General features: G+C 62.9%; 1 non-coding gene across 1 annotated transcript; it reads left to right on the forward strand.

Moving 5' to 3' along the window:
- The first annotated feature begins 7817 nt into the window (after window positions 1-7817).
- Window positions 7818-7936, forward strand: LOC131871593 (5S ribosomal RNA). Its single transcript, XR_009369807.1, has one exon. It is a non-coding gene; the product is annotated as a 5S ribosomal RNA (ribosomal RNA).

Below are 7936 nucleotides of genomic sequence, written 5' to 3' on the forward strand. Positions count from 1 at the left end.
TTTTTAGTTTTTCGCCGGGCGTCGCAATGCTATTTGAATAAACCTTTTGCCCGTTTGCGTTCTCGTCGGGGCCGGGCCGGGCCGGGGTGCGCTGCCCGCACTACCGCGCGCGCGGGGGGCGACACCGAGCGCGCACCCGAGGCGCCCCGAGCACACAGGCCACGGTGCAACCCGGGCGTTGTGCGCGCACCCCGGTGCGCCCGAGGTGCTGCGCGCGCACCCAGGTGAAATCGGTGTGCACCTCGGCCAGTGCGCGCTCGGTCGAGTCGCGCACGTTGGCCAAGGTGCACGGTGATGTTTCTTACTCTAAGGTTCCGCACCAGACGCCCGGGACAGGTGAGCGAAGCTGGGCGGGGCCGGGTGCGCGGCCGGGGCAGGTGCACGCAGCTGGAGAGAGCTTTGGAGCACACTTCGGAGCGCACCAATGATGCGCTCCATTCAAAAGTTTCCTGAAAAGGCAAAAAAAGTTGAGATTATAGAATTTCCCACTTGAGAGATTGTAAAAAAAAAAAATTTAAAATGAAGGAAACGCGGGTGCCAAGGTGTGCGCAGCCCAGCCAAGGTGTGCGCACCAAGGCGCCCACCCTGGCGAAGGTGCACGCAAGGTGCGCACCCGAGGCAAACCGGACAATTAACCCAACTTTCGACTTCGCGCGCACCTTGGAGCGCACTTCGGAGCGCTCCTTGGTGCGCACCAATCTTGGGCACCTCGGAGTGCACCATGGCGCCCACCAAGGTGCGCACCCGGGGCAAACCGAGCTCCGACTTCGTGCGCACCTTGGAGCGCACGAAAGGTGCGCACCATGGCGCCCACCAAGGTGCGCAGCCCAGCCAAGGCGTGCGCATCAAGGTGCGCACCCTGGCGAAGGTGCGCACCCGGGGCAAACCGAGCTCCGACTTCGTGCGCACCTTGGAGCGCACAAAAGGTGCGCAACCCAGCCAAGGTGTGCGCACCCCGGTCAAACCGAGCTCCGAATCGTGCGCACCAGAGGTGCACGCCATCGTGCGCACCTTGGAGCACACTTCGGAGCCCTCCTTGGTGCGCGCCGATGTTGCGCACCTCGGAGCGCACCCGGGGAAAACAATGCAATTAACCCGACTTTCGACTTCGTGGGCACCTCGGAGCGCTCTCGGGTTCGCACCTCGGAGCACACCGAGGTGCGCACCTTTGATGCGCTGCCTTCACCAATTTCCAGAAAAGGCAAGAAAACATTGAGAAGGTGTGCGCACCGAGGTGCCCACCCTGGCGAAGGTGCACGCGAGGTGCGCACCCGGGGCAAACCGGGCTCCGACTTCGTGCACGCCGCACCTTGGAGCACACTTCGGAGCGCTCCTTGGTGCGCACCAGGGCGCGCAACCCAGCCGAGGTGCCCACCCCGGCGAAGGTGCACGCGAGGTGCGCACCCGGGGCAAACCGGGCTCCGACTTCGTGCACGCCATGGTGCCCACCGCGGCGAAGGTGCACGCGAGGTGCGCACCCGGGGCAAACCGGGCTCCGACTTCGTGCACGCCGCACCTTGGAGCACACTTCGGAGCGCTCCTTGGTGCGCACCATGGTGCCCACCAGGGCGCGCAACCCCGCCGAAGGTGCACGCGAGGTGCGCACCCGGGGCAAACCGGGCTCCGACTTCGTGCACGCCGCACCTTGGAGCACACTTCGGAGCGCTCCTTGGTGCGCACCATGGTGCCCACCAGGGCGCGCAACCCCGCCGAAGGTGCACGCGAGGTGCGCACCCGGGGCAAACCGGGCTCCGACTTCGTGCACGCCATGGTGCGCACCGCGGCGAAGGTGCGCACCCGGGGCAAACCGGGCTCCGACTTCGTGCACGCCGCACCTTGGAGCACACTTCGGAGCGCTCCTTGGTGCGCACCAGGGCGCGCAACCCAGCCGAGGTGCCCACCCCGGCGAAGGTGCACGCGAGGTGCGTACCCGGGGCAAACCGGGCTCCGACTTCGTGCACGCCGCACCTTGGAGCACACTTCGGAGCGCTCCTTGGTGCGCACCATGGTGCCCACCAGGCCGCGCAACCCAGCCAAGGTGTGCGCACCAAGGTGCACGCGAGGTGCGCACCCGGGGCAAACCGGGGTCCGACTTCGTGCACGCCGCACCTTGGAGCACACATCGGGGCGCTCCCGGGTTCGCACCGGCGTTGCGCACCGTGGTGGGCACCTCGGAGCACACCAAGGTGGGCAGCGAGGTGCGCACCTTTGATGCGATGCCTTCACTAATTTCCATAAAAGGCAAAAAAAAAACGAGATTTTAAAATTTCCGTTTTGAAAGATAGTGAGAAAAAGGGAATGCTGGTGCCATCTTGAGCCCGCCCTGGTGCGCAGCCCAGCCAAGGTGTGCGCACCAAGGTGCCCACCCTGGCGAAGGTGCGCGCCCGGGCAATTAACCCAACTTCCAACTTCGCGCGCGCCAGGGTGGGAGCGCACCCAACAACCGGGCCTGGGAAGAGCCAATGCGAGAAACCCCACCAAACGCTCTGACAAAAAAAGAGGGGGCGCTCCAGTAACCCCGCTTCGGAGCGCACCCTGGGCAAACCCAGCCAAGGTGCCCACCCCGGCCAAGGTGCAGGCGAGGTGCGCACCCGGGGCAAACCGGGCTCCGACAACGTGCACGCCGCACCTTGGAGCACACTTCGTAGCGCTCCCGGGTGCGCACCTCAGAGCACACCAAGGTGGGCAGCGAGGTGCGCACCTTTGATGCGCTGCCTTCACTAATTTCCAGAAAAGGCAAAAAAAAAAGGAGATTTTAAAATTTCCGTTTTGAAAGATAGTGAAAAAAACGGAACGCGCGTGCCATCTTGAGCCCGCCCTGGTGCGCAGCCCAGGTAAGGTGCCCACCCTGGCAAAGGTGCGCACCCGGGCAATTAACCCTACTTCCGACTTCGTGCGCGCCAGGGTGGCAACCGGGCCTCGGAAGAGCCAATGCGAGAAACCCCACCAAACGCTCCGACAAAAAAAGAGGCGGCGCTCCAATAACCCCGCTTCGGAGCGCAGCCGGGGCAAACCCAGCCAAGGTGCCCACCCCGACGAAGGTGCACGCGAGGTGCGCACCCGGGGCAAACCGGGCTCCGACAACGTGCACGCAGCACCTTGGAGCACACTTCGAAGCACTCCCGGGTGCCCACCGGCGTTGCGCACCGTGGTGGGCAGCGAGGTGCGCACCTTTGATGCGCTGCCTTCACTAATTTCCAGAAAAAGGCAAAAAAAAATGAGATTTTAAAATTTCCGTTTTGAAAGATAGTGAAAAAAAAGGAACGCGGGTGCCATCTTGAGCCCGCCCTGGTGCGCAGCCCAGGCAAGGCATGCGCACCAAGGTGCCCACCCGAGGTGCACACCCGGGGCAAACCGGGCTCCGACTTCGTGCAGGCCGCACCTTGGAGCACACTTCGGAGCGCTCCTTGGTGCGCACCATGGTGCCCACCAGGGCGCGCAACCCAGCCAAGGTCTGCACACTAAGGTGCCCACCCCGGCGAAGGTGCACGCGAGGTGCGCACCCGGGGCAAACCGGGCTCCGACTTCGTGCACGCCATGGTGCCCACCGCGGCGAAGGTGCACGCGAGGTGCGCACCCGGGGCAAACCGGGCTCCGACTTCGTGCACGCCGCACCTTGGAGCACACTTCGGAGCGCTCCTTGGTGCGCACCATGGTGCCCACCAGGGCGCGCAACCCAGCCAAGGTGTGCGCACCAAGGTGCACGCGAGGTGCGCACCCGGGGCAAACCGGGGTCCGACTTCGTGCACGCCGCACCTTGGAGCACACATCGGAGCGCTCCCAGGTTCGCACCAGCGTTGCGCACCTTTGATGCGCTGCCTTCACTAATTTCCAGAAAAGGCAAAAAAAAACGATATTTTAAAATTTCCGTTCTGAAAGATAGTGAAAAAAACGGAACGCGGGTGCCATCTTGAGCCCTTCCTGGTGCGCAGCCCAGGCAAGTTGTGCGCACCAAGGTGCCCACCCTGGCGGAGGTGCGCGCCCGGGGCAAACCGGGCTCCGACTTCGTGCACTGCATGGTGCCCACCAAGGCGCGCAACCCAGCCAAGGTGCCCACCGCAGCGAAGGTGCACGCGAGGTGCACACCCGGGGCAAACCGGGCTCCGACTTCGTGCACGCCGCACCTTGGAGCACACTTCAGAGCGCTCCTTGGTGCGCACCAGGGCGCGCAACCCAGCCGAGGTGCCCACCCCGGCGAAGGTGCACGCGAGGTGCGCACCCGGGGCAAACCGGGCTCCGACTTCGTGCACGCCATGGTGCCCACCGCGGCGAAGGTGCGCACCCGGGGCAAACCGGGCTCCGACTTCGTGCACGCCGCACCTTGGAGCACACTTCGGAGCGCTCCTTGGTGCGCACCATGGTGCCCACCAGGCCGCGCAACCCAGCCAAGGTGTGCGCACCAAGGTGCACGCGAGGTGCGCACCCGGGGCAAACCGGGGTCCGACTTCGTGCACGCCGCACCTTGGAGCACACATCGGGGCGCTCCCGGGTTCGCACCGGCGTTGCGCACCGTGGTGGGCACCTCGGAGCACACCAAGGTGGGCAGCGCGGTGCGCACCTTTGATGCGATGCCTTCACTAATTTCCATAAAAGGCAAAAAAAAAACGAGATTTTAAAATTTCCGTTTTGAAAGATAGTGAGAAAAAGGGAATGCTGGTGCCATCTTGAGCCCGCCCTGGTGCGCAGCCCAGCCAAGGTTTGCGCACCAAGGTGCCCACCCTGGCGAAGGTGCGCGCCCGGGCAATTAACCCAACTTCCAACTTCGCGCGCGCCAGGGTGGGAGCGCACCCAACAACCGGGCCTGGGAAGAGCCAATGCGAGAAACCCCACCAAACTCTCTGACAAAAAAAGAGGGGGCGCTCCAGTAACCCCGCTTCGGAGCGCACCCTGGGCAAACCCAGCCAAGGTGCCCACCCCGGCCAAGGTGCAGGCGAGGTGCGCACCCGGGGCAAACCGGGCTCCGACAACGTGCACGCCGCACCTTGGAGCACACTTCGTAGCGCTCCCGGGTGCGCACCTCAGAGCACACCAAGGTGGGCAGCGAGGTGCGCACCTTTGATGCGCTGCCTTCACTAATTTCCAGAAAAGGCAAAAAAAAAAGGAGATTTTAAAATTTCCGTTTTGAAAGATAGTGAAAAAAACGGAACGCGCGTGCCATCTTGAGCCCGCCCTGGTGCGCAGCCCAGGTAAGGTGCCACCCTGGCAAAGGTGCGCACCCGGGCAATTAACCCTACTTCCGACTTCGTGCGCGCCAGGGTGGCAACCGGGCCTCGGAAGAGCCAATGCGAGAAACCCCACCAAACGCTCCGACAAAAAAAGAGGCGGCGCTCCAATAACCCCGCTTCGGAGCGCAGCCGGGGCAAACCAAGCCAAGGTGCCCACCCCGACGAAGGTGCACGCGAGGTGCGCACCCGGGGCAAACCGGGCTCCGACAACGTGCACGCAGCACCTTGGAGCACACTTCGAAGCACTCCCGGGTGCCCACCGGCGTTGCGCACCGTGGTGGGCAGCGAGGTGCGCACCTTTGATGCGCTGCCTTCACTAATTTCCAGAAAAAGGCAAAAAAAAATGAGATTTTAAAATTTCCGTTTTGAAAGATAGTGAAAAAAAAGGAACGCGGGTGCCATCTTGAGCCCGCCCTGGTGCGCAGCCCAGGCAAGGCATGCGCACCAAGGTGCCCACCCGAGGTGCACACCCGGGGCAAACCGGGCTCCGACTTCGTGCAGGCCGCACCTTGGAGCACACTTCGGAGCGCTCCTTGGTGCGCACCATGGTGCCCACCAGGGCGCACCCGAGGCAAACCGGGCTCCGACTTCGTGCACGCCGCACCTTGGAGCACACATCGGAGCGCTCCCAGGTTCGCACCAGCGTTGCGCACCTTTGATGCGCTGCCTTCACTAATTTCCAGAAAAGGCAAAAAAAAACGATATTTTAAAATTTCCGTTCTGAAAGATAGTGAAAAAAACGGAACGCGGGTGCCATCTTGAGCCCTTCCTGATGCGCAGCCCAGGCAAGTTGTGCGCACCAAGGTGCCCACCCTGGCGGAGGTGCGCGCCCGGGGCAAACCGGGCTCCGACTTCGTGCACTGCATGGTGCCCACCAAGGCGCGCAACCCAGCCAAGGTGCCCACCGCAGCGAAGGTGCACGCGAGGTGCGCACCCGAGGTGCACACCCGGGGCAAACCGGGCTCCGACTTCGTGCACGCCGCACCTTGGAGCACACTTCAGAGCGCTCCTTGGTACGCACCAGGGCGCGCAACCCAGCCAAGGTGCTCACCCCGGCGAAGGTGCACGCGAGGTGCGCACCCGGGGCAAACCGGGCTCGGACTTCGTGCACGCCGCACCTTGGAGCACACATCGGAGCGCTCCCGGGTTCGCACCAGCATTGCGCACCTTTGATGCGCTGCCTTCACTAATTTCCAGAAAAGGCAAAAAAAAGAAAAAAATGAGATTTTAAAATTTCCGTTTTGAAAGATAGTGAAAAAAACGGAACGCGGGTGCCATCTTGAGCCCGCCCTGGTGTGCAGCCCAGGCAAGTTGTGCGCACCAAGGCACCCACCCTGGCCAAGGTGGGTCACGGGGTGGGTCCTAGGGTGGGTAACGGGGTGGGTACTAAGGTGCGTGCCAAGGTGGGTCATAGGGTGGGTGCCAAGGTGGGCACCAGGGTGGGTGTGCACCAACCCTAGCCAGGGTAGGTCACGGGGTGGTTGTCGGGGTGGGCGTCAAGGAGCCAAGGTGGGTGGCAAGTAGCCAAGTTGCGTGCCAAGGTGGGTGTCGGGGTGGGTGCCAAGGATCCAAGGTGGGTGCCAAGGAACCAAGGTGGGTGTCTGGGTGGGTGCCGAGGTGGGAGCCAGGGTGGGTCCCAAGGTGAGTGCAAAGGTGGGTGCCAGGGTCAAGGTGAGTGCCAATGTGGGTTCCAAGGTGCCAGGGTCAGGGTGAGTGCCAATGTGGGTTCAAAGGTGCTAAGTTGGGTGCGAGGTTGGGTGCGAGGGTGGGTGGGTGCCAAGGTGTGCTAGGTGGAAGCCCGGGTGGGTCGGCATCCCATGGGTGTCGAGTTGGGTGCCTGATGGGTGCTTCTTGTCAAGTTTTAGTCGTCGGGACTCATTTCGAGCCTTAGAGGTCGTTTCTTGTCCGGTTGCCCTGTCTTCGACCTGGGAACCCAATTTTGGTCCTCGGGTCCCATCTCGGGTCCCATTTTTTTTTGTCTCGCATCCCACTTTTGGCCTGTGGCCTTTTCGGGGTCGATTCTCGTTTTGGGCATCAGAGCATGTTTCTTCTCCTAAAACCCAATATTTGTTTATTAAGTCTCGGAACACATTTTTGTTCTCGTGGACCCATCATGGGTCTTGGAACGCATTTGTGGTCCTTGGGTCCCATTTTGCATCCCGAAACTTGTGTTTTGGTGCTTGATCCCTATTTTGGGTGCCCACCTTGCACCAAGTGCGCACCCGGGGCAAACCGAGCGCCTTGGTGCACCGGGGCAAGATCGAGCGTGCACCCGAGGCGCCCCGAACATGCACCAAGGTGCACTCGGCCCACATGTGAGCGCAGGTCGTTGCGCCCGAGGTGGTGTGTGGGCACCGCGTTGCAGACGGGACACTGCACGCACACGACGCCCCCTCCAGGTGCACGCACGTAGGCCGGGCCGGGTGCACACCCGACGCCCTAGCAAGGTGCGCGCACCCGGGCAGGGCTCACACTTGGCGAACGGGGCGCACTTCGCGAGGGAGGGTGTGCACCTCGACGGGGGTGGGTGGCCGGGGTGGATTCGCACGTGGGTCGCGGTTTGCTAAGTACACACTGCGACAAGCTCATAACGGGTGCGATCATACCAGCGTTAGTGCACCGGATCCCATCAGAACTCCGCAGTTAAGCGCGCTTGGGCCGGAGTAGTACTGGGATGGGTGACCTCCCGGGAAGTCCCGGTGTTGCACCCT

The sequence above is a fragment of the Cryptomeria japonica genome, unplaced genomic scaffold (genome assembly GCF_030272615.1).
Source record: "Cryptomeria japonica unplaced genomic scaffold, Sugi_1.0 HiC_scaffold_428, whole genome shotgun sequence".
Classification (NCBI taxonomy): Eukaryota; Viridiplantae; Streptophyta; class Pinopsida; order Cupressales; family Cupressaceae; genus Cryptomeria; species Cryptomeria japonica.